Source organism: Drosophila elegans, unplaced genomic scaffold (genome assembly GCF_018152505.1).
Source record: "Drosophila elegans isolate 14027-0461.03 unplaced genomic scaffold, ASM1815250v1 contig_149, whole genome shotgun sequence".
In the NCBI taxonomy this organism is placed as follows: domain Eukaryota; kingdom Metazoa; phylum Arthropoda; class Insecta; order Diptera; family Drosophilidae; genus Drosophila; species Drosophila elegans.
The window spans coordinates 15429461-15451614 of NW_024545513.1; the positions used below are offsets into that span (position 1 = coordinate 15429461).

A 22154-nucleotide genomic window follows, 5' to 3' on the forward strand; every position below is an offset into this window, starting at 1 on the left:
GAGGTTACAGGAGGTTAGATCGGGCTTACAGGTCACAGGTGAGTGCCCTGCCACAGGAAGCTTTTTGTAGACGGCGGTTGGATAGGTCCTTAGGTCCTTAGAATGCTTCCTCGATCCAATCGACGATTAGATTGGTGGAAACAAAGCACCAGCAATGTGCCATTATCATTCAATTAACAAACAATGTTAGCTTTACCTACCTATCTATTTATCTATTTGTATTGTATTTGCATTTTTAAATAAGAAATCTAAAATTCTTATTCATTCACTTAATATTCCCTGTAGTTCTTTAGTTAAGTTTCGGTGAACCGTATGTCCTTTTGAATATTTTTAATGGTTAAGGCGAGTAATACTAGAATCTTTACATTTCATTTGTAAACCAGATTTGTAGATGGTAATTCAATAAATATTATATTTGTATATAAAATACAAATTTTATGCTTCAAAAGTCCCACAAATTGATACAAAATTAATTGGCCCAGATTTAAGTAAAGCCATTTTTAGCTGCTGAAAATATGCAATAGGTTGTCTGACTAGAAGCTTCACTAATGATGTGAAATGATGTTTGAGTCTGGGCCAACATCCTGGCCAGGAATTTGTCCATAATTGGCCATCTTTTCTACCTGCACTCTATGTGGACTCTTATTGAAAAAGGCCAATAAGCCCATGGTCAGAGAAATATCCTGGAAATTGCAGGACGTGCATATGCCGCGGATTGTTGCCTTTGTCATTGCCATTCAAAAGGATGCCCTTGCCATCTCATATCCCAGTTTTCCACCGGATATTCCACCGTTTTTTTTTTTTTTGTGTTTTTTTTCTCATTTCATGCTTTCAGGAACTGCTGTTGCTGCTGCGTCGTTGGCTTTTATGCGTATGTGTAGCAACTATTAGAAAGGAGTAGCCAACGGGATGGGACATCAGCAACAGGAGAACCTTCTCACAGGCGAACGACCCCCCACCAATCTCACCCATTTTGGGCCACGCGCATTCTTTGGCTCATTCTTTGGTTCTTTCTGCAACATTTTTGGCCTCGCCCTTTGATGCACTGAGAGAAATTCGTTGTAAAATACGTTTTGTTTAAGAAAGGAAATAGGCCGATGAACTTATTAATTGAAAAATAATTTAGTTTTCTAATTTGACTTATAAAAAAATTTATTTAATTAATTAATTTCTAAAAAACTAATTCAAGAAGGTACACTTGTATTATTCTTGCACAAAAGTTAGGAAATACATTTTTTTAAGAAGCTTGAACTAAAATCAAATAAATAAAGATTTATTATTAATAAAAACCCTATTTTCTATACTTTTGGATATAAAGATTTTCTTTTATTTACTTTGTCATTTTTTCTTTAACTTATTAACGTTTTAAATAATGTTTGGAAAATATTTTTAAAGTTTATAAAACAAAAAAAATACATTTATTAAACACATTGTATTTGAATTTGAATACTAAATATGCAAATCAAACACTTTTACACTGGCAGTAGACATACCTTATAGTTTTTAATTTATAAAAAACAAAGGGCGCAAAGTTTTGAAAGTTTTTAAATATTGTCAATGTTCTTCAATTGATAAAAAGTTAACACATTATAATTGACAAAACAAAGAGTAAAAGACACAATTTTCTAGAAATCCTACGTTAAAATGTTTGTTTTCTTAATGTTTTCTTTAATATTTATGGATTTTAAATCAATAATGATTCTAGCGGATGCTCTGAATGCATTCAAAGTTGGTGTTTTTTTCTTTTCTGTGTGGCTTACGTTTATGATGTCCTGCAATTGTCCCTTTTGTGTGTGTGTGTGTGTGTGTTTGTGTGCGTGCGTGTCCTGTTCTTTTGTTACAACGATTTTTGCGCAATTTCTTTTGTGCTTTGTGCAGCCGCCGCCGACGCTTCCATTTTCCATTGCCGCTGTCATAACTGTCGCTCCACGACAGCAGCAACAGCAACAGCAACAGCAGCAACAGCAGCAGCAGCAGCAACAGCTACGGCAGCAACATTGCTGCTGAGCACATGCAATTAGTGCCAAATGTTTCCATATTTTTGTGAAAACGGGGGAGCAGGTGGAGCAGCAGCAATGCTGACCACAGCATTCAACAGCAACAGCAACAACAGCAGCAACAGCAACAACAGCAACAGCAGCAGCAACAGCTAGAGCAGCGGCAACATTGGCCAAAGGAGCAGTCACTGGACCAAACATCACCAGGACGATGGGCTGGGCAAATATTCTAAGGGGAGTGGCAACGGCAGTGGCGGTGCCTGGACGGATGGACGGAAGGACGGAAGGACCGACAAAAAATGAGCAACATTTTCCCCGTTTCATTGTTGCCATTGCCACACTCACTCACACACATAAAGGTTACACTTGAACGGGAGCAATAACCGAATGAAAGTAAACTATATTTGGATGCTCTCAAAATGCTGGAACATGATCGCGAACTTCTTCGATATAAACAAAATTATACATTCATCAGTCCCTAAAAGGTGTTTCATTACAATAATTTAAATTAAAGTCGAGGTTTTTTTAAAAAATATTACTTTTTGACACTATTTTAGTGATTTCAAATCTCTAAGGATATATTTCTGATAAAGTTTTCAGACTGACTACTGTATTTTTCTGATTTTCAGGGACTCGACTCCAGTGTTCTTGCTGAGCTTTACATGTTTACGATTTTACTTTTAATATTTAAACCAAAAGCCATAAAATCTATAATCAAAATATGCAGGACTTAAACCAAAATTCAAAGTAAGAAACTATTAAATTAAATGGTTTTTCTAAATCAGTTTAAAATTTTAAACATAAATCTAGAAAATCTTAAATCAAAATTATAAGACTATGTATCATTAATCTTTTGAAAAGTATAAGATTTATAATTTTATAGAGCACGTAGAGCTAATTTCAAATTATTCATTTTCTATTTCAACAAAGAGTACTTTCGATTATATAAACAACAAAATGAGTCCCATTTTGTTTGGTTTTGAGAACTTTCCAGGGGCCCCAATTACTGAGCTTACGCTTTTAGCGCTGAGAAAGTCGAATACTGGCCTCTTTTGGCAGAGTATTTGGGAAAGTCAAAATATTCAATGCCTTGCCGGCCATGTCCGGTTGGAGAGGCCAAAGTAGGGGGGCGTGGGGGCGGAGTGGGGGAGTGGCATGATGGCCAGGATGGCCAGGAGTGGCAGGATCAGAAAGGAGCGTGGTCGAAGTGCCCTGGTGGCTGTGTAAACGGCCGTAGCATTTTCGCATCCCCGCTCCACCGCTCATCGTACTTCTTTTGTTCCTGCCACTCGATGTGACCCCACATCCCGCCCACTGCCCCTCCCCCCCAACATCCCTTCCGCCCCCTTACGCCCACCGCCCACGCCTACTGAAAAGAGTGTGTATGTGTGTATGGTTAATTATACATTTTGCATATGTATGCTGGTTGAAAGGAATTTGTCGTATGCAACATATGAACAAGAATGTGTGTGTGTGTGCGTGCACATATCCGATTTCATACTGCCACGCCCACAGCCCCTGCGCCTGACCTTTGTTAACAATATGCGTTCGAACATTTTTTGGACTCTCTTCGCGCCATTGTCATCTATAGTACATACATACATGTAGTACTCATTTGCAAGTGAGGTCAAAATAGTAGGGGCTTAATTGAAGTGGAAAAATATTCGAAAACTATTAGTGGAACTTCTGAATAAAAACTTTAGGTTCCCAACACATTTAAACAAATAAAAAAAATGACAAGCTATCAAATTTTCAACTTAGAAAGTCAAAATTTAGTAGTAACACCATACGTTTTAGTGATTAACTTTATACTATCTTGTATATATATATTTTAAAGGTGCACATTATAAAGTTTCAAAATTATTAGAAGACATTTTAAGAAACATATATATTTTCCATTTAAATAAATACTAAAAGAATTTCCAACTATTGGGAATGAAAAATTTCTCAATAAGATGAGTATTATATTAATAGCACGAAAGTATCAAAATTACAGATTACAGTTCTAGACTTTACGCTATAGAAATAAAAATAACAAGTATAGGGATGATGTTATTTAGTGTGTAGTTCATTTGCAAGACACACTTATCAAAACTAAACTTTCACTAATATTTTGACCGCAACTATGGAAATGCTGGGCTCGCTCTTAATAATGTTGCATCTATTTTTAGGCAGCCGGAAGTGCGCGTTACGCTCGTCCTATAAATTGGCAGGGGATTTGGGGGTGTTTCGGGGCAGGGTTATGGCAAGATAACCGAAATGTGAACAATCATGTGTCAAATTGTCGAAGAGCATTGTCCGGCATCTGGTCTATATATTTTTTATGGGTCCGGCTTAAGGCCTTTTTTATGCCAGTCGCACTGGGCGTGACATAAAAATTGTTCTGAAATTCCGACTTAAACTTTAATAGCAATGAAGGCAAAAGTACCGAAAATGTTAATATTCATACAACGAAAATATATCCATTTTAAATACTTGTAAGACAATACTTTTTGAATGTCTTTTCTAAACTCATTTTTTGGTACCAAGGAAAAAGGTTAAGCAATTCTTACAAGTAAACAATTACTTAAAAGATTTTATCTACAAAACATTAAGCTTTTTCAAACTTAAATAGTTAATAGTTCTGTTAAATCTATCGGCGAACTAAATATTTTTGTCTCTTAAAGGCTTGCAAATATTTAAATATTTTGTCAACATAGACTTTCACTTTCGGTAGAGATTATTTGTTGTCTTACGTGCTTTTTAATCACTGATGTGGAATTTTAGGTTTAGCAGTGAACAAAAGCAGTGGCCAACTCTCTGCCAGCATTTCTCCCACATATTTCAGGATAAAACAGGACAGACGCTGGATCCAAGTTTATTATTGGCCTTTGTTGCATGGGATCGCAAGTCATTATTTATGATGCCTGGCATTCCATCAATTTGTTTGTTTTGTCACGCCCTGGTGTGTTGGCTTATTAGGCGGCCATTGCATCACCATCGCCATCCCAGGTCCTTTTTCATTCCCGGTGCCCAGTTCCACACACACACAACCTTGCAAAAGGGGCGGATACACCCTCATTCCTGCATTGCGCACTCGTTGCAGCGATTTTCAACGTTTAGTCTGTTGCATCATTTATCATGTGAAATGCGCCAGACACAACAGCAACATCTAGAGAGGAGGAGAAGGAGCACCAGGAGCAGCCAGGAGCAGCCACGACGCCAGGAACTGGAGCTGGAGCAGCCAATCGGGAAGCCATCTCCGTCTCCATCTCTCTTTCTCTCTCTGCAGGACCTCTCGGAATGGCGCCAGCTGCACTTGCATTGCATTCGTCCGTCTGCATTGCATGGTCAAAACCAGATCAGATCCAGCACCAAGGACCAAGGACTAAGGACCAAGGACCAGAAACAGCACCCCAGCCAAAGCCATAAAAACAAGTGCAAATGCAATTTGAAAACATGACAGAACTTTATGGTCAATATTGAGACTCTCAGATACCCGTTAGAAGCCCCAAAAAAACTAGTAATTTCGAAACAATAAATATAATGCCACAAAATGCATTTAACACATAGCCAGCACAGACATTTTATTTATTTTTCCACCCAAAAAGCTGATATTCAAATTCAAAGCCTTATCTTTTAATTAATTTGTATTGAAACTTTTAAATTGTTTTGATACAATGAGGGCAAGAAGAAAATTGATTTTGGTTTATTTTAACAAAATAAATATTTATAAAAATGAATGAATGCGGGTTAAAGCTTACAAGCAACAAATAACTTGTAGATCTCTGGCTATACTAATATCAAATAGTTAATAGTTAATTTATTTTAAGTACAATTTATAATTTGTCTTTAAGAGATTAAAATAATATAAGTATCTCTACAAGCCAAACATTTTGTATATATATATAAATTAACAGAAGTCTGATTAATAAATTTATTAAGAGTATAAGTATAGTTTGCAATTTGTCTTTAAGAGATTAAAATATAATAAGTATTGCATTTCATATTTTTAAAGAATGAAAATGAACAAATATCTATGAAAAAAGTTTACTATGAGTATTAGTTTAGTTCATAATTTGTTTTAAAGAGATTAAAATAATATTTATATTGTAAGGTAAAAAAATAAAAAAATTGTCTATGAAATAAGTTTATTCATTTCTAAAGTTTTCATACATACTGATTGCACTGATCGTAAACAAGAATCCTTCATTTACCACTCGGTTTCTACTCCACCATTGATTCAATATACCCCTTAGCATAGTTAAATCCCGATGAGGAGTGTAGGAGGGGTGCAGACTGGCAAAGGGTATTTGGTAATTAATAGGCCATATAATGATAAACGATCTGAGTGTGTTGTGCGCCCATATCGGACTCTTTCCACCGACTCCATGGAATCCATGATTTAAATATGGCGCATGAAATGCAATAAACAAATAAATTAATTGAGCCAGTGTGGGCGGGGGAGGGGGAGGGGGGGGTAAGGGGGTTGGCCTACCACCTGACAGAAAGAAATATGAAGTGATAGAAATGCCTTTTTACCCATGCCGAACATTGAACATCCACCCTCTCATCCGACCTTTCAATTTTTTTTGTTAGTGGGCCACCCGCATCCATTGAAATAGGAGCATTTAATTGAACTGCCCGCAAATGCAATGACCGCAGGGTCGCAGGATGGGAAGGTTGGATGGTTGGTCTATCACTATTAGCAGGGGACTGGAGGGGTCAGAGGTCAGGGGTCAGAGCTCATCTTTGTCAGGGGTGGAGCAAGCGAGCAAGTGCATGCATTTGAATGAATAGGAGGCGCTTTTTATGGCACAGATACACGAGTTTGGCCCATGGATATTTTCAACTGCAGCTGTTGCGAAAATATTTATTTGTATTTCGTTGCATGTTGTCCGGTACGAAACGGTACGGTACGTGCCATGTGTGCAAGTCGAATCACACATACAGCCACTGGCACGGCACACAGAAATAGAATCGGAAACAGAAAGAGATACTGCCACAAAGGGTAAGAGATAAATAAATCATTAGAAAATAAATAAAGCTGGCAAATAAAATGAAAGCAGCCATGAAAAGCTGTCGATTTGCATTCTCCTTTGATCCAGCATATTGGCTCCTGTGCTGTGGACTGACTCTCTGTCTCACAATCAGATAATTATTTTCAATTTTCATTAATGCGGCAATTGTTTGACTTCTGCAAATATCTCTTTGAATGCACAATTGGACAAGCTATCTCAATTGTAGATTAATCAAAGCCTTACATTTGCGTAATGAAAAGTGCAAGGTTTCGAACATAAGTGCGTATCGAAAAAGGCTTCACTGCATCTTGCAATAGTTAAGTGAAAGATTACACTTAACGTTTTGCTTTTAGAAGTTATAGTAATTGATTTGTATGTGACGTCTGTTCAGCTTTAAAATATTTTAATTTCGTAATCGAGTGAGTAACTAGTTTCTATAGTTTCTTTATCTATAATAAATTTTAATGAATTTTTTACCGCTATTTTTTATTGATTTTATGAAAAAGACAATGTCGAATAACACATCTAACTTTTAATCATATTACTGCTATTAAAAATAAAGAAATAGAGGCTGCCAAAAATACAACTATTCATTAATACCTCGATTAATTTTTGTATTTCTTTATATATAAACTCATTGCTCGTTACTTATAGTTTGGCGGTATTGACGACACATCGCCAAAGAGTTTTATGTTTATTTCTCTCTATTTTGTAATAAGCTATTAAATTTTCACTCTCATTAACCCGCACAGCTGCATCTAATGGCTTAACCCTCCCTGACCCCGCTAGTCCTTTTTCCCCCTGCAAACACCAGTTACTCCGCCCGATTAGATTTTCTTAGTCATCACACTCGGAGTTTTACGATGCATTCCCTTCACTTCGCCACTTCACTTCGTCATTGTCGTAAAGTCAATTTTAATTGAAATTATGATTAAATATAAACGAAAAATAATGTCAACTTTTCAACTCGCCTAATAGTGTCCCATATAAACAATCATGCTCACACACTGATGCGGTCTAAGCCCATTTTTATGAGCTCCAAGCCCAAAAACCAAAACCAAAGCGAAAGCCAAAACCAAAGTCAATTCCGATCCCCGAAAAGGCCAAGAAGGCGATTCAATGTGCTCACCAAATGTTGCTATAAGAAGGTACTGCGAAAAACCTTCGAAACTTAATATTTCAAGACAAAATAGATATAGAAAATAGTTAATAGAAAAAGCAAGTAATATCGACATAAAAATATAGTATTAACGTTTTATGTTTCAAAGGAATCGAATCGAAAAAAAATAATATATCTTTATAGGTTATTTTCTTCTCCTTTGTACTGACACCAAATTTTTTTTTTTCAGTGCACGTGAGGGTCTGTCGTAGATGGCGGTAGTATAGGGATTTTATGGGGTTTATGTTCTGGCCGCACATAAAGCGCTATTCCATGTGTGTGCGTGCGTCTGTGTGGGTGAGTGCGGCCTTAATGTATGCTTTTAATTAATAAGTGTGCGTCTGTTTATTGTTGCATCCCTCTATGTCCCTATATATATATATATATATATATATGTATATAGTATACCCCTGCAACTCCCCCGCCCTTTTTCACAGTCTGGCACAACAGTTTTAGAGCAAACATGGCCAGCTATAAATGTGCGATGCCCGCGTCTGTCAATAAGCCCATCAAGTGCTTTCTGTAAATTAATTTCATGCTCATCACGGATGTTGTTATTGGCTTTTAATGCGTCCTTGGGTGCTGTACTGTGTTGTACTGTGCTGTATTGTGCTGTATAGCCATCCCCCCCATTGCCACCCCCTGCGACCTCGCAGTTTTTGCGCCATATGCGCCCCCATAATGACGTCATTCGGAGAGGGGATAAATGCAAGAAAATTATGTTCTAACAACTGGCTTATGGAGCGAAGAGTTATGACCGCAGATTTCCTCGAACCTGTTTCAACTTTATGTGCCATGCGTCACCATGGCAGAGAAATTCACAAGAATTAGATGGAGTTGTGTTAAATGGTTGAAAGTACATCTTTTAAAATGGGCTCTGCAGCTTTACTGCTTCGGATTAGATTAATTTGACTTTAATGAATTCGTATAAAATCTATATATTAACATACGCTTGTAAAATATATTAGGCAATGCAAAATTGATAAGCAAATGCTAAAGCATATAAGCTATATAAATATATATTTTAACCGAGCTTTTTTATAACCCCTATGGTTCAAATTTCCACAACATTTGAATAAAATATATATTCAAAGGTTTGATAATTTATTTTGATCCTTTGCCTAATCGAATCTGAATCGATAATTTTGTTTTTATACCATTTTGAGCACCTCAATTGATTTTTATAATCAGTTTTGAAGTCTAAACTATTTTTAAACTTTTTTGTATTTGTTAAGCAATAACATAATTAATACAGCTATGTATTGAAAGTGTTTTAATACATATATGTATATTGATTAATGTTGGTGCATTTAAATAAGACTGATATTTTTTAACGATTCTTGGTTATTTGAATGTGAGAAACAATGTAATTATTTTTAAAATAATATATACATTTATGCGGTTCAATAAAACGTATGAAAAGTTGAAAAACCCGTCCTGAATTCTAAAGTGGAACTTGGCTTGGGTCTTGAACAGTGCATCTGTCATGGCATGCGACAAATGTCGAGCGATTGCAGAGCACGCGACGGCTAATGTGGAAGGACTCGCAGTCGGGACTTGAAGCTTCTAAGCAAGGACACTGCCGTATGATAATATGCCACAACTGTCAGCAATATTTCCGCTCCACTCCGCCAGATTTGCCCATCACCTTCACCTTGCAGAACCGGGCACATATCATTGTCAGCTTGAGTCCCGTCGACTTGTCTGAAGAGTCAGAAGTCCAAAGAGCGTCCAAAATGTTGGCATCGCCTTACCAGCTTCACAGTTTCCCAGCTTCACAGTTACCCAACTTCCCAGCTTCACAGCTAAACGACAACAGCAGGAACATCAACGGCAGTCAGCCAAGTGGCATCATTATAACTTGGTCTACACTGAGCGAATTGCCATTGCAATCAAGGGAGGCACAAAAGCATTGCATCTTGTTATTTCCCAAATCGCTCAGACATTTTGTCAAGTGCTTAAATAATGTGTGGGTTCTTGGCATTTGGGGTTTATTGGACTTGAGTGGTTGAGAAAAACTAAGAACCGATAGGGTTTCTATTTGCAATACCGCAGATCACTAAAGTATTTCATTCATTCTTAAACTAAACACATTGTTTTGAAGCTGCGTTAGTTATAGTTTCTCATTTGCAAGCCCTTGCTGTGGCTTTATTAATATTGAGCAAACTATTATTAATCAGAAGAAGACTTTACCGTCTGTTGAAGTTATAAAAATATCACAACTTAAAAATAATATTCCCATAGGGTTTTAAGAAATTCATACAAAATAAGTAATAAGTAAATAAGCACATTATCTAACCAAATTTGCATTTAGCTTATTGTTTATAGCCTAAACTATTATATTAAAAGAGATAAGATTGTAATATGTAAGAATCCTGAAGGAACACATTTGATGTTCATTTAAAAGTATCTTTAAAGGGCATTTTCGCAGTTGAGACTTTTTCGTTTCGGTGATTTTTGGCTTGTGATTTCTCTTACCTTTTCGCCAGGCAAATGACGCCGTCAACGCAGTCATTAGGTGAAGGGGTAGAAAAAGTTGGGGGCTGGGGGGTGGTGGGTGGTTTGTCCTGGTAGTTGTTGTTGTTGTTGTTGTTGCCATTGCTGCTGGCATTAACTTGACACTTTCCCCATTGCCGTGAGCGGAATGCATTCGGTGCCCCCGTGTCCTTCGTTGTGACGCCAGGATGTGTGTGTGGAAATTTATAACTGAAAAAGGCACTTGAAACACATTCGCATGGAAATTGCCGCCCCCAGTCCACACTCACACATTTACTTTGATTGATGTGCCGGCACGAAATCGCCACGGATAATATATGGTAGCTCCCGTCTAAAACGGAGTCTTAATTATTTGCCAAAGCTTCCGGAAATGCCCGTAATTTCAACTGTCTGGAGCGATCGGTGCAGAATAAGAGTTACGTTCGAAGTCCAATGGGTTTTCCCTCATCTAGAAAATAGGAATAGAAAGGTTCAAATCAATTCATCAACTGGGCAGTAAATTTGTTAATTAAAATGTACACTTTTATATGCACACAAAATAAGAGCTAAATTGTAGTTTCTTTAATATGCAATAATTTTAAAAAGCAACAATAAATGTATTATGTTTACTCAAATGCTTTTAAAAATTATCGAAAGAAAATTGAATACATATTGTGTTTTAGACGCTGTTTTTGGCATTCATTAATTCATTAAAAACTTTATTTTTCAAAATTTAAATGATTTAAATCTGTTTTAGGAGAATAAATAGTTTTTTAATTACTGATAAATTAAAATAAGAACATTAAACAACGCCTAAAGTATGTTATCTAATAATATAATTATAATTTTGCAAAAAATAAAAAGAATTACTAAAAGAATTGTTAAAACTACCTCAAATTTAGGAACAATGACAAACAAAATATGGTCCTCTTATACTGACAATTTATTACTGCGTTTTGTTTATTTGGGTGCATTACTAAAGCTTTTTCGAAAACCCAAGTAACTATCATTATGTTTCAAAAATCAGCAGTTTAATTTGTACTATAGACTTAATGTACGTTTCACAGACGATCTCGCTGTTCGGGCTGTTGCAAGGACTTTAGCTCCACTCCAATCAGATGTGAGGGAGTTGGAATATGGCTCCTAAAATGCAAATCGTGCTGAATTGCATTTTTCAGCAAAATGCTTGGAGAGCGGCCTGAGAACTGCGAACTGACCATGGCCATAACCAGAGTTCCTGCTCTGGACTTTGCTGTGCGAGGCGTTGATAAATGTGTGGAAAGTCGGCGCTGGTGTGGTGAAAATTGGGGGTGGGGGAGGGTCGAAAATGGGAAAATGGGGAAAAGGGAGCATCATGGCCAGTGTCACCGCCACTGATGCCGTTAAGTGCGACAGAAATCCACTGAGCCGCATAAAACGAAAGCGTGAAAATGCCAGCGGCCTGCTAATAGAGGAGTCCGCTGTTCCAGAGGCAGCACCACCAACCAACTGGAGTCACCAGGAACATCAGGAACACCAGAATCATCAGAGTCACCAGGACCATCAGGATCCACACCAACACCCACACCCACAATCACATACAGCCCTCAGGAGGCATTCCAGTGTGGCCGGCATTTTTGGATCATTTTTCTTAGTTTTTGTTGGTTCCCTCGGTTTCTTCGCTGGCAACGTTGTTGACAATTTGTCGACGTGTCAAAAGAGTCAACGTGAATGTGACAAGTGACGCTGACGAGACAGGCGCCTACCCATCCTCATCCTCATCCTTATCCATTTTTCGTTCCCACTCGAGGTTCCTGTACCCGCTCCTTTTTGGACACCCCATTTGTTACCCTTCTATATGGTAAAGGCTTTTACCTACTGTCACTTTGTCTTTCTCTAACAACTATGGTTTACGCATAGAAAATTTATAAGCAAGTGCAGGCAAAAAAAAATAAAAAAACTAAAACCAAATTGCACCAAGCAACACAAAAAAAGAATTGAACTAAACACCAAAAGAAAAAATATTAATAATCTCTTCAACCACAATTATTCTCCTAACCGATTATACTTAATATTTGAATATAAATGCTTGGTAGAAATAAAAATTCTTTAGTTATTTTACTAGACCATAAAATTTTGCGTTGTAAATAAAAACAAAGTTTGAATTTTCTTTTGTGGAATATAAATATTTTTAGAAATGCAAATTATGAAGAAAGTCCCAATTAACTTACTCAATATTCTGTTAAATTTTGTACTCATCTAAAAAAAATTAACTTAAATGCATTTAGGTAAAAGTTGTAACACAAAACATGTTTGTGTTTAGCTCAAGCCCAGGTAGGAAGCATTTTTTCACAGTTTTCTAATTTTATTCAGTAAAAGGGTCTCTGAAATTCGTTGTGGGTTCGTGCAATGGAGCCAAAAAATTAATTTCTGCGAAGGGCGAACTCTCGACATTTGGACATAAACGGCATAATTGATATATATACGGCTGCATGTGCGAGCGTGTGTGGATAAAGCTCATCAAGTGCTAAAAGAGGAGGCCGAGTCGTGTCCACAGTCCCCTTGTCACTAATTACATGCATGTCAATTTTTCGCTCATCATTGCATCGTCACATTGCGATTGCAGGACCCACAGCACCCAGTCCACAGCACCCAGTTGCCAGTTTCCAGCTCCAACAGCTGAAAAACCAAACATATTTGGACAGTTTGTGGGCGGAGCGGCACCCTAACCATCTGACCAGCGAAACATTGGACCCCATGGAACACCAGCACCCTTAACGACGTGCGATGCGGCGTATGCGCAATATTTTACAATATTTTACCCTCTTCTTTTAAGCTAACGAGGAAAATTCGATCTGCTGGCGGTGTTATGTGCATTTTACTTAATTAACGCTATAAAAGTGTTCAACGTTTTCCTTTTTGTTAAAGTACAAATTGCAACTCTATGGGTTATCTTATACATAATCTTCATTTGAAATTTTTTTTAAGTTGTCTCTGACAAGATGTTTTCTAGATCAAATAAGATGTATTTCTTATATAAAATAAAAAATTAGAACTGATAGTGAATATGAAACTTAGGAATTCGCGAATTTTTCAAATGTCTTTAGATAATTTAAGTATTTATATTCTTCAGAATTTGAAATCCAGGACCGCAGAGCATTGGATTCTTCGACTTGGTCGTGTTCTTCTCACTTTATTCAATTTTTCATTATTTGCTGACAGCTGTCGGTAAATGGAATTGTTTATTACCTGTCGTCTGCCCCTGTTCATGTCCAAGTCCATGTCCTGGCGTCATCCTCCACCTGTTCCATCCCATGACATCCCTTGCCATCGCATTGCATCCCATCCCATCCCAACCCACGTGGGTGATTATCATAACGTTTGCACTAACCCGGCTGCTCCATCAACTGGCAGCTGAATGTTGACAGTTTTGGTTAGCACAACAAAACGCAATTGTGGACTAACAACGGGCCAGCCCTGGCCGATAATGATAATGATAATGATAATGATGGATGTGTACACAAATCAGGAGTTAAGGGAATCACCAAAGCAGTGGCCCACAAAGGGTTAAAGTGGCCAGTGGGGCAGCGAAAAGTGGAACGTGGGCATGTGGGACTAAAGGCTTTAAATAAAACGCAATTTGAATTACATTATCAAGACCCGTTCGATTGGAAAGCGATGAGGCAGTGTACATTTTATGCTAATTTAACAACATTCTATATTTTTACGTTCTTTAGTATTTAAATATAACATCTCAATTGGGCAAAAATTTTGAATATAATTTAGACACACACTTTTTTACATACAACTCGTGTTCAAGATGTAAACCATTTTTTTTGCTTTCTGAATAAACACAATCCAGTAGAGAAAATAAAATATTGATAAATTAATGATTTAAAGAGGATCATTATAAATATTTAACTAGAATTGCTAGCATTTCTATGTAAAAAAAAAAAGGGTTTATAATATATTCTATATTCTTATTCTAAATAAGCATTGCAATTTTCATGTTGCCTAAGGTAATGGCTAGCACCAAGTTTTATTGAGGTATTTTCATTAGAGGAAATCATTTCTTAATGGGAATCTATTTAGTGCTATCAAAGCTGTAGCTACATGATGCAGCAATCGATCGCTTTGCCCCTCAAACTTCAAACACTGAAGCGAAATATCGCCGCCTGGCCCACTTGACACCCTTTTCGCAGCTCCACAGCCATTTCCTCCTCGCAAAAAAGGAGTCTAATTGCCAGTGCCAAAGTGCCAAAGAATGGAGAGGGCGCACAAAACGAAACGAAAGAAAGCCAAACTGGCAGCAGCAACTGCTTGCAACTGCAACTGCAACGTCATCGGCATCGGCATCGGCAACGGCAACAACAGCAGCATCCGCAGCAGCAGCAGCACCAAATGCAAAGCATCGTGGACTTGCAACATGAGAACCAATTAAAGACATCGTTGGTGTCGACGACGGCGGCAAACGTTGCTGGCAAACGTCAACGTCGAAAACTAATTAGCATAACAAGCGGCAGCAAAGCGAACCGGGGCCCAAACTCCGGTCCAAAGCTGAACCGGAGACTCGAACCGGAGACGGAAGCAGCGCTGGTCACCCGGCAGAGGGTGAGGATGAGGATGAGGATGGATGCGAGGCGGAGGCGGAGGCTAAGGACCAGGGACGTTTGCCGCCAGCAAACAGAAACAACAAATATTGAAAAGATCGACTAATTAATATCAAAATTCAAACAATGCAGTCTTTAAAAAAAGAAATATCAGTAATATCGAAATGATATCGTTACAGTGTCCTAAATTCAGCGTTGGTCACACTAAATTCAATAATATATCGATAACAAAATTAAATTATATTAGAAGTTGAATATGGAATAAGCATAACTGCATATGCATAATATAGCAAATATCAAATCGATACAATGGATTTGCAAAAGTGTATATTAATACTAAAATTAATATTAATGTTACTATTATTTATTAAGTGTTATAATTAAATTGTTCATTTAAACATTAGCTTAAAAAACCCAAGAAATATTGCTTTAAAACAAAGTGCCTTTAAATTTTGGTTATAAGTAAGTCAATTTTCAGATAATAGATATATTTAAGATATGAACCTATTTATTTTTAATGGTATATCACTTAATATCACTATATCAATTAGGTACCCACATATCGATATATTTTTGGCATCCCTAGAGAACGAAGGTCAACAGTGGGAATGTGTGGCCGCCTCAAATCAAAAGTTCGCCCCTGGAGTCACCCTAACATGCACAGATATAGGCAAATACAATTACAAGGCGGTGGGTGGATCCACTGCACCAGGCAACCGTCGGCCACGCCTCCCCGCCGCCTACGCCTTCGGCTGGCATTAATAAACTGTCGGCATAAATAAAATGCAACCAAAATGGAGGAGGAAAGTCTTGGCAAATGAGAATAGCCAGCCATTTGGAGGAGAAACAGGAGAGGCTTAGGTGGAGAAATAGTGGGGTAGTCAAAAAAAATTACAGAGGAGGGTGGTCAAAACGTTATGATTTATCCTTCTCGTACACTGAGGAAAAATCTTAGACAGTTAAAGTTCACTTTTTAACTTATAAATGTTTCTTAAATTATTTACAGCAACAGAAAACTTCAAATTGTTTATTGTAAAAGGAAAATAATGAAATAGGAGAGAGCATATTGTAAAGATTTAAAGATTTCTTTTTTTGATTGTAAAAAAAAATACATAGAAAGCCAATTTAAATTGTTTTTATGACAGAATTTGACAGATTTATATTAGAATTTTGTATGTGGCTGACTAGAAGAAATATAAAGGTTTTGTATTTATGTCCGAAATCTCTAACTCAAGAAGTTCAGCATGTGACAGTTCGATTTGCTTCATTTTGTTTATATTTAAGCATAAATAGAACACATCCTTTTGCTGCTAATATGCCACAGTATTGAGTTAATAACCATTTTTCTCGGTGTCCATCGGGAACAAGGACACCCGCAACGACATCAATGCTGCAACAGCATTGCCTTGCGGACTCCAGAGCAGCGCAATTTTTTGGCTTGACTTGGATGGGTCGGAAAGGAACGGAATGGTGGGTCCTAGCCAGGATCTGGTAAGGTCCTGGTTCTGATGCCGATGCTGGTTCTGCTTCTGCTTGTGGCCCGGACTTGAGACTTGGCTTCGGAGTTGGCGGCGTCGCATGTTTGTGATGGCGACGAGACAGCCAGCGAGACAAGCTCAAAGGGATTAAATTAAAATGTCCTTTGAGTTGTGTTTTAATTACTTCCTCTCTGGCAATGAAAACTGTCTCAGCCGCGTGCCCATTCTTCTGGTCATGATTTCGAGTTTGCCAAAAGTTTCCAGGGGGGCGGAATCAGACATCTGGCCAGCAAACGGTTGTGGGATCAGTGGAAATTAGCCAGGGATCAGCGGGGGATTCCCCCGTCACCGTTGGGTACATTTTAAATCGAATTCGATTTTGTTGTCATGAAATTTCACAAAATGCGGACCATGTTTCCAATGTAATTTTAACACATAATCACTTTGTAACTATTTGCTTGAGAACATATAGTTTTTTAATTTTATTAATTAATTAGGATTTAAAAATCGTAATTATTTAAGTAAGTTAAAACCTTTTATTTACGTTTTTGCTTTTTATCAAAAATTAATTAGAAAAAAAGCCGTCAACGATAATCGATTTTTTCATTTTATTTAAACTATTGAATAGAAAAACAAAAACTTGTTTTTCAATTCATTTGTCAAATGAAATAACATTTATTACGCTTTATTTTGTTGTAACATCAAAAAGTCAAAATGACCGCCAATAGAAGACGGTTTTCTTTAGCTTTAACGACCTCAACTATTGATCCCCGGTGGACTTGCATTGTAAAAAAAAATATTAGATAAATAAAAAAATAAAAAATAACTAAAAGCTTAAAATAAGATAAAACTCAAACTATTATGATAAGTCACTAGTTTCTGCCTGTTTCGCACCACCCTTCTTCATTTAAATTATTATATATTGCACATATACAGCCCAACAAAATCCACTTGCAATAAAATCCTTAATTTCAGTTAATATTTAAGGTCATTGAAATGACAAAACCAATTCAACAAGATCATACGAGTCACTCCACTTACGGAAACCGAAAATGTCAGCTTTAATCTGGTCGGTACATTTACGGCTTAACGATTGGGGTAGATGATCAATGGAGTCCTCTCCCAAGGACCCTTAACCCGCCGCGCACACACAGGCAGAGGCTTAACCCCACAAAGCCGCGAAAAGCTCAACCGTATGTGAGCAGTTCAGCCCTTTAATGGCAACATCCGCATCCGCATTCGCATTCGCTGCAGGCATATTTACAGATACATCTGTGCTGCATTTGCATCCGTATCTGGAGCTGCGAATGTATCTGTATATGTATCTGTATCTGTATCATTCATTCTTATCAGCGTATGGGGGATTTGTCGCCTTTCAAGACAGACAGACAGACAGACAGACAGAGAGACAAACAAATGGCAAATTAATTGCCAAGTGGCTCCGAAGGCGGGACTCCCATCGATTGTTTATTTATTTATTTATGCCGGGTCTTCGATTGGCGCTTATCTGCACAGCGGACAACCGAAGATCTGGATGTGGAGGTGGATCTGAATCCGGATCCATGGATGCCACGCCATGCCATGCCATGCGATGCCATGCCATGAATGTCGTGTCCTAGTCGCCAAGCGAATGTTTTGCATATCATTGGAGTCGTCGTCGTCGCCGGTTAGGTGGAATTCGATCCGTGGGCTTTGCATATATTTTCCCTGACTCAGCCCGGACAACATATTTTAGGCCCTGCATCTCTTTCCCTTTCCCTTTTCCCGTCTCTGTCACTGCCTTTGACTCTGTCTCTTTCTCGCCGACTGTCCCGCTCAGCATGGAATTTATTTGAGCAAATTTACGAATTATTGCCAGAGTCCTTGTCGAAAACGGAGTCGGTAGCGTACACCAAAAAAAAAAATCTACCAAAAAATATAAACAAAACAAAATAATTTAAAATCTACCTTCTCCTTATTATTAAAAGCCAAGTGTTTATATGAAATCGATGAGTCAAATGTCTTTATAAATCCACAAACGATATAGTTGTATAGCTTCATTAAAATGTTAAGCTATAAATTATTATTCAGAAATATAAAAAACAGTATAAACTGAATAACATTTTTACAAAAATAAAATAATTTTACACTATAGAAAATTACGTATTTTTCAAAGCCTTCACATTTAATATAAACATTTTAAAATATTTAATTTTAATGGGGCATGATGTTTTAAAAAAAAATAAATATTTATAAAATGATTTTGATAGACTGGTTCACACTTTTTGTGCAGTGTATCTGGAGACGTTGGACATCTATTACGTTGGCCATTTACATTTCACAATTGCCTTGTTGGCATCTTTTTCCCCGTCTGTTATGGCACTGTTCTGCTTTTCCCGATCCCTTTCTCCTCCCTTTTTCCTCACATTTCTTTGACTTTATTCTTTTATTTTTTAATGGGCTTTTGAGGGGGCGTGGCTCAAGCCGATTTCGCACGCTGTTCGTGTTGGTGGCATATATATACCGAATATATACATATATATATATATAAGTATATATGGCCTGTCTTATGAGTGCTGAGTGGATTTTGGGCCAAATTGACGGCAGACATTACAAGGCATGCATGAATGGCGCCGCCTTGAAGATTATTAACTTATGTCCATAATAAAGCATATTAATAGGTAATCTTGCATGAGAACATCTAACGATTTCAACAACCATATGGTCGAAAAATCATAATATTTAAAGAGAGTGACAAACGGTAAAACAATTTTATTTCTCTTTTTTTAAATTGTTTATATTTGATTTCAAAATTCAAATATTTTTTCAGCTTTCTTTTTTGTTATGAAGAAAATGAAAAGTTGCAACATAATAATTTTGTTAGTTTTTTTTATAATAAAAACTATAAGTAATATATTTGTGGATCATGGTATGTATGCACATATATGTCCAGATCATAACGCATTCGCACTGCGTTCATTGTGGATATATATGAAATGTTTGCTTACTTAACAACGACATAGACTTTTGCCGATTATCGGACTCAGTACACGATTGTGAGCCGATGATAAGCTGCTTCTCCATTATTCACGGTACAGTGGCTCTCATGTTTGGCCTGATATCGGAGGATAGGCAGGCAATATCTTGCACAACAAGGACCAATCGGCCCGCCCCCAAAATGCGGGGTGGGGGGGGTGTGGGTTGGCTCAGTGGTTGTGCCGACATGAAAGATATAAATCAAATCCAGGAAAAATTGGAACAACAAAGGGCGAAGAAGGAGCTGGTGCTGAAGCTGAAGCTGGAGTTGGAGGAGCAAGGACAATTCAATCGGGCGGGTATGGCATATGACAGGACGAGAGTCCTGTAGCGGATTGCCGAGCACAAACCTGGGGGCTGCCCCATGGCAATGCCAAAGTCGAGGACACGTCAAGCAGCCAGCTCACTCGATTGAGGTTCCAGGTGGCAATGGACTATGTGAACAAGGATTCGGATTGGCATTGCCATTGCCATTTGGATGGGGATAGGGATGAGTTCGAGGATAGGGTGGTAAGCAGGTCCCGCCGGAGACTTCGGCGCGTCCAATGGGTCAGAGTCAGGCCGAAGCACAAGCTGCCAATTAACCAAACAAAGAAACCAAAAAACAAGCGCCTCAACTGGCTACGAAACATCAAATACCCTTGCAGTTAATTTGGATAATTTTAAAAAACAATATATATTGTATTAAGTACATTAAATGTACTTAAGTTACATGAATCCATTTTAGGAATTTGTTAATAAGGGATAAATCAGGGATTTATAGCACTTAAACGTTTTCAGTTGCTTAGGTAGTACCAAATCCCAGTGAATAACTTCAGTAAAATATATAAAACTTTCTAGTTATCTAAATAAAACTAAAGCCAACGAATTTTTGGTTTAAAATAATTGACTGCAAAAAAAAAAAACATTAAATAAACTTATTAAGGGATTGTCAAACAATGAGAAGCAAACATTTTTATATAGCATATTTGTGATTTCATCTAAAACAAGTCAAGATCTATAAAAAAAAGAGTATTTATTTGCCTTGGATTCAGTAAGCCCAAGTTTAAGTTTAAACCTTACTTATTAAAATATCAATAAATATAATATCGTTAGACAGCTTTTAATGCGTTCCATAAATGGGAATACCCTGAGGAAAGGCATGACTAAACAAAACACCCGCAGTTCTGACAGCGGAGCATTGAAACAGCCCGCCGGACCAGACCAAGTGGACGGAATTAAAAAAAAGGAGCAGGGAAAAGAAAAAACAAGGGGCCAAGGACTGAGCCTGAATTTGTCCTGTCCAGAATTCGACTGCGTTGCGTTGCGTCGGTGGAATCAATTAAAAATTCTATGATTTTACACTTGATTGCATGCGTTTTGGGTCGTCCAGGCAACGTCGTGGCCAAGAGCTGAAGAGCTGGAGCAGGAGCAGGAGCAGGAGTTGGAGGACAGAAGGAGAGGAGGATAGATGTGGCATGAACCTGAACTTGCTTCACATCCGGGGACTCTGCGTTCTGAGTTCTACTCATCCGGCATTGACTAACATGCCATACGCCCAATGACTGCCGGTCAGTGGATGTGGATATGAGTGTGGATGTGGGTGTGGGTATGGCTGGAATGGGCCAAACTGACCTCAAGGCACAGCCGGTGGAGCAGCTGCCGTCAAGTGGTCAATTAGCCAAAGAGATGCACTTCAAATCGCAGAGGAACGCGAGTCCAGCGAAAGAAAAACAAAACCTCTAACTGGATAAGGTCCTTTGTGGGCAAATCGCTTGGCAATGGCAATGGCCAATCAAGTTATTTAACTATCAAGTTATATTCACTATATTCAGTCAGATTTTGTGTTTTAGCTAATGGCTAACGATCAACGAAAATTAATTAAAAAATTATGTTACCTTTTGTGGTAATAAATTCTTTATGTATTAATAAATAATTTTTTCAGGTAATGCTATATTGTTAGCAATGTCCCTTAAGTATATAATTAAGGTTTAGCCAAACCCTTAACAAATTTCAAATAATTTATATAATTAATTCTTGTATAAATAAATTTTCAATTTGCTTTAAAGGTATTTTTATAACATTTCAACAAATTTTTGATTTCACTTAACAAACCAACTCAAAATGTTATCGGGTATTTAGCTTTGGAAGAGAAAAGTACCTTGCGAAATCGTAGTAAACCTCGACCTTTTATAAATCTGTTAGGTATAGTCATTAGAAAATTGATTTTCCCCACAGATTTTTAATACTTGAAGCATCTTATTGAGCAAAATCAATTATTGGACAAACACCAAACGCTTTCAAAGATGACTTTCCTAAGTGGCCATTTGTTCTCTTGTTTTCTCTTGAAAAGTATTTGCCTTTGATTGATAAGCCAAGTATATCTCAGATAATCTCTCGACAGTGCTTTTCAACGGAAAATTCAAAAGATTTTCATACATTTTAAATGCACTGAAGACTTC

General features: G+C 37.5%; 1 protein-coding gene across 1 annotated transcript in view; it reads right to left on the reverse strand.

Moving 5' to 3' along the window:
- The window catches only part of LOC108137761, an 89333-nt gene that overhangs the window by 57895 nt on the left and 9284 nt on the right, over positions 1-22154 (reverse strand). Inside the window, exons 3-4 of the mRNA XM_041709471.1 lie at positions 10922-11100; positions 10635-10862 (exon numbers count right to left, since the gene is read on the reverse strand). The gene's annotated coding sequence lies outside the window, so the exon portion shown is untranslated. The remainder of the gene's footprint in view (positions 1-10634; positions 10863-10921; positions 11101-22154) is intronic.